Genomic DNA, 5,000 nt, shown 5'->3' on the forward strand with positions numbered 1-5,000 from the left:
TGTGTGTGCTTGTCATGCATTGTAGGCGTTGTGACGGAAAGCCTGCAGACGTTCTGCTGTAAATGCGCGCGAGCATTGATGATGCGTTAGGTTGTTTTTATATTTAGTCAAGTTTTGACTAAATATTTTAACATCGAGGGGGAATCGAAACGAGGGTCGTGGTGTATGTGCGTGTGTGTGTGCGTGTGTGTGTGTGTCTGTGTGTGTGTGTGTGTGTGTGTGTGTGTGTGTAGAGCGATTCAGACTAAACTACTGGACCGATCTTTATGAAATTTGACATGAGAGTTCCTGGGTATGAAATCCCCGAACGTTTTTTTCATTTTTTTGATAAATGTCTTTGATGACGTCATATCCGGCTTTTCGTGAAAGTTGAGGCGGCACTGTCACGCCCTCATTTTTCAACCAAATTGGTTGAAATTTTGGTCAAGTACTCTTCGACGAAGCCCGGGGTTCGGTATTGCATTTCAGCTTGGTGGCTTAAAAATTAATTAATGACTTTGGTCATTAAAAATCGGAAAATTGTAAAAAAAAATAAAAATTTATAAAACGATCCAAATTTACGTTTATCTTATTCTCCATCATTTGCTGATTCCAAAAACATATAAATATGTTATATTCGGATTAAAAACAAGCTCTGAAAATTAAATATATAAAAATTATTATCAAAATTTTTTTTTCGAAATCAATTTAAAAACACTTTCATCTTATTCCTTGTCGGTTCCTGATTCCAAAAATATATAGATATGATATGTTTGGATTAAAAACACGCTCAGAAAGTTAAAACGAAGAGAGGTACAGAAAAGCGTGCTATCCTTCTCAGCGCAACGAATACCCCGCTCTTCTTGTCAATTCCACGTGCACTGCCTTTGCCACGGGCGGTGGAGTGACGATGCTACGAGTATACGGTCTTGCTGCGTTGCGTTGCGTTCAGTTTCATTCTGTGAGTTCGACAGCTACTTGACTAAATATTGTATTTTCGCCTTACGCGACTTGTTTTATATTTAGTCAAGTTTTGACTAAATATTTTAACATCGAGGGGGAATCGAAACGAGGGTCGTGGTGTATGTGCGTGTGTCTGTGTGTGTGTCTGTGTGTGTGTGTAGAGCGATTCAGACTAAACTACTGGACCGATCTTTATGAAATTTGACATGAGAGTTCCTGGGTATGAAATCCCCGAACGTTTTTTTCATTTTTTTGATAAATGTCTTTGATGACGTCATATCCGGCTTTTCGTGAAAGTTGAGGCGGCACTGTCACGCCCTCATTTTTCAACCAAATTGGTTGAAATTTTGGTCAAGTAATCTTCGACGAAGCCCGGGGTTCGGTTTGGCATTTCAGCTTGGTGGCTTAAAAATTAATTAATGACTTTGGTCATTAAAAATCGGAAAATTGTAAAAAAAAATAAAAATTTATAAAACGATCCAAATTTACGTTTATCGTATTCTCCATCATTTGCTGATTCCAAAAACATATAAATATGTTATATTCGGATTAAAAACAAGCTCTGAAAATTAAATATATAAAAATTATTATCAAATTTTTTTTTTCGAAATCAATTCAAAAACACTTTCATCTTATTCCTTGTCGGTTCCTGATTCCAAAAATATATAGATATGATATGTTTGGATTAAAAACACGCTCAGAAAGTTAAAACGAAGAAAGGTACAGAAAAGCGTGCTATCCTTCTTAGCGCAACGAATACCCCGCTCTTCTTGTCAATTCCACGTGCACTGCCTTTGCCACGGGCGGTGGAGTGACGATGCTACGAGTATACGGTCTTGCTGCGTTGCGTTGCGTTCAGTTTCATTCTGTGAGTTCGACAGCTACTTGACTAAATATTGTATTTTCGCCTTACGCGACTTGTTTTTTTGTAGGTTTACGAGTGTATTTATCAGCAAGGACGTTGGATTTTTGTTTGTTTGTTTGTTTGCTTGCTTAACGCCCAGCCGACCACGAAGGGCCATATCAGGGCGGTACTGCTTTGACATATAACGTGCGCCACACACAAGACAGAAGTCGCAGCACAGGCTTCATGTCTCACCCAGTCACATTATTCTGACACCGGACCAACCAGTCCTAGCACTAACCCCATAATGCCAGACGCCAGGCGGAGCAGCCACTAGATTGCCAATTTTAAAGTCTTAGGTATGACCCGGCCGGGGTTCGAACGCACGACCTCCCGATCACGGGACGGACAGGGCGTTGGATGAGGCCTCGAGGAAGAATGTTGTTATCTATGCGTAAGGATGAGTATGTGTGGGTTAGGTTAACTTACGTGTCAAACTCAAACGAGACTTTGGCCTCAGGGGCGATTTGCAATTTTCCCCCAAATATACTATTATAGAGCGGAACCACAGGTTCTCTGACATCTTCACGGTTGGGCAGATGAACATCAGTAAATTTTCACCTGCGCATGGCTTTCAGACCGGAATTTAAGAGTGTGCTTTGCGACTTATTTCGGATTTTTGTGTCCGCTGTCATATACACAAAATAATTAAAAAAATACCCACACACACAAAAATCTCCATGACCACATCAGCGTTCTAGTGACGAATTTTCTCGATCCTATTTTGCAAGTCAGGTTTAATTCTTACATTTGTATGGGTATTTTCATAACCCTCTCGAAACTTTTATCAGGATGACCTCCATAATGGAAAATGGCTTGGGTTTCTTTACACAGTGTTTTGTTTGCCGCAGAGGACTGCTCGTGTCATAAATATCAGAGGAAGGGTCACTTTGACCCAACGGAAAAAGATAGCCACATACTTATAGCTGTAAATAACCTTGACATGCTAAGCTTTAAGAGTCGGAAAAAGAAGAATTAGAGAGAGAGAGAGAGAGAGAGAGAGAGAGAGAGAGAGAGAGAGAGAGAGAGAGAGAGAGAGAGAGAGAGAGAGAGAAAGAGAGAGAATGTTTGTGTGTGTGTGTGTGTGTGTGTGTGTGTGCGCGTGCGTGTGTGTGCGTGTGTGTGTGTGTGTGTCTGTGTGTGTGTGTGTGTGTGTCTGTGTGATTGTCTCTCACTCTGTCGTGCATATATTCTCTTCCCTGCTTAGCTTTTAATTGGTTCTCTTTGCAACTCTCAGTTTTATTTCCTCTTGCCGTTTTCAGCTGTAATAATTATTCGCGCCAAGAAAGTCATTTAGAAGCCGGTCCAGGGAGTCGGAAAACCCGGCCACCATTTTGCTGTTTAAAGGGATGTTGTCCACTGCGGCTGAACAAATAATCTGTACGCTTTCTTGCAGACATAATTATGTTTGCTCCACCAATTAGATTGACAGAATAAAGCAATATTGTTCTACTCTTGAACCCCCCCCCCCCCCTTAAAAAAAAAAACACCAAAATAACAACAACAACAACAACAACAACAACAACAACAACAACAACAACAACAACAACAACAACAGCAACAAAAACAACAACCAAACACACTGCGCCCTCCAACTCAAAGCTCATCTTAGGAAATGAAAAGATGCTTTTATTCTGCGTAAAACCCTATGTTGGTTTAAGCAACATTTTATTCAGAATTTCTTCGCATGATCTATGTTGATTTACTTGATCATTAATTAACACGGGCAGAAACCGGCACGGTTGGCCTAGTGGTAAGGCGTCCGCCCCGTGATCGGGAGGTCGTGGGTTCGAACCCCGGCCGGGTCATACCTAAGAACGTGACTTTAAAATGGGCAATCTAGTGGCTGCTCCGCCTGGCGTCTGGCATTATGGGGTTAGTGCTAGGACTGGTTGGTCCGGTGTCAGAATAATGTGACTGGGTCAGTGAGACATGAAGCCTGTGCTGCGACTTCTGTCTTGTGTGTGGCGCACGTTATATGTCAAAGCAGCACCGCCCTGATATGGCCCTTCGTGGTCGGCTGGGCGTTAAGCAAACAAACAAACACGGGCAGAAATATAGTTTTAGTATGTGCCAAAGTGGAGGGAAGGCCTAAAACCATGAAAAAGGGTGGACAGATCTGAGACGACGAGCTGTATCATTAACACGGTAAGGGCGGGGATGTAGCTCAGTCAGTAGCGCGCTGGATTTGTATCCAGTTGGCCGCTGTCAGCGTGAGTTCGTCCCCACGTTCAGCGAAAGATTTATTTCTCAGAGTCAACTTTGTGTGCAGACTCTCCTCGGTGTCCGAACACCCCCTGTGTGTTCACGCAAGCACAAGACCAAGTGCGCACAAAAAAAATAATCCTGTAATCCATGTCAGAGTTCGGTGGGTTATAGAAACACGAAAATACCCAGCATGCTTCCTCCGAAAGCGGCGTATGGCTGCCTAAATGGCGGGGTAAAAACGGTCATACACGTAAAAGCCGTGGGAGTTTCAGCCCATGAACGAACAAACAAACAAAAATTAAAACTCACTCACTACGAACCACTGCTATCGCAGTGGTCCCATGCACACCACTTCCCCACGAACCACTGCGATAGCAGTGGTTCGTAGTGAGTGAGTTTTAATTTTTGTTTGTTCCCCACGAACCACTGCGATAGCAGTGTTTGACCTTTGGATTTTTTTAGCTCAATGACGTCAATTTTTGTACGAAAATAGAGAGGCTGGCTCTCAAGTTTAAGCAATCGTCTGCAAATTACCAAGCTAGTTTCACTTCTGTCTGCTGTAGAACGATGACGCGAGGTTTGATTTCGTACTCGCTGGCTTTGTGCAAATTTGCAAAACAACAATGGCGTCTACCAGTACGACACGTGCTGAAACACTGCTATCGCAGTGGTTCGTGGGGAAGTGGGCCACGCGAATTTGAAGTGATGGCCCTGCGTTCAGCGTAATTTTGATGCCAGAAAAAGGGTTATTTATACCCCCCCACCTAAATCAGCTATTTTCTAAGTACAACACTTGAAACTTTGCACTGAAGGGCATCAACATATCAACAGTAAACCCGGAAAGTTTCAAATATCTGTGTTGAGTACTTCTTCAGTTATGATTTTTTTCGTACCAACTAATACAAATAGCCAGTATACAGTGGAAAGCATAGGGAAAAATCGCACA

The 5,000-nt window shown here is 42.4% G+C and overlaps 1 protein-coding gene across 2 annotated transcripts in view; it reads left to right on the top strand.

Annotated features, from left to right (window-relative positions):
* LOC138980129 (uncharacterized) overlaps positions 1-5,000 on the top strand; it is a 60,964-nt gene that overhangs the window by 2,197 nt on the left and 53,767 nt on the right. The window lies entirely within an intron of this gene.

Source organism: Littorina saxatilis, linkage group LG11 (genome assembly GCF_037325665.1).
Source record: "Littorina saxatilis isolate snail1 linkage group LG11, US_GU_Lsax_2.0, whole genome shotgun sequence".
Classification (NCBI taxonomy): domain Eukaryota; kingdom Metazoa; phylum Mollusca; class Gastropoda; order Littorinimorpha; family Littorinidae; genus Littorina; species Littorina saxatilis.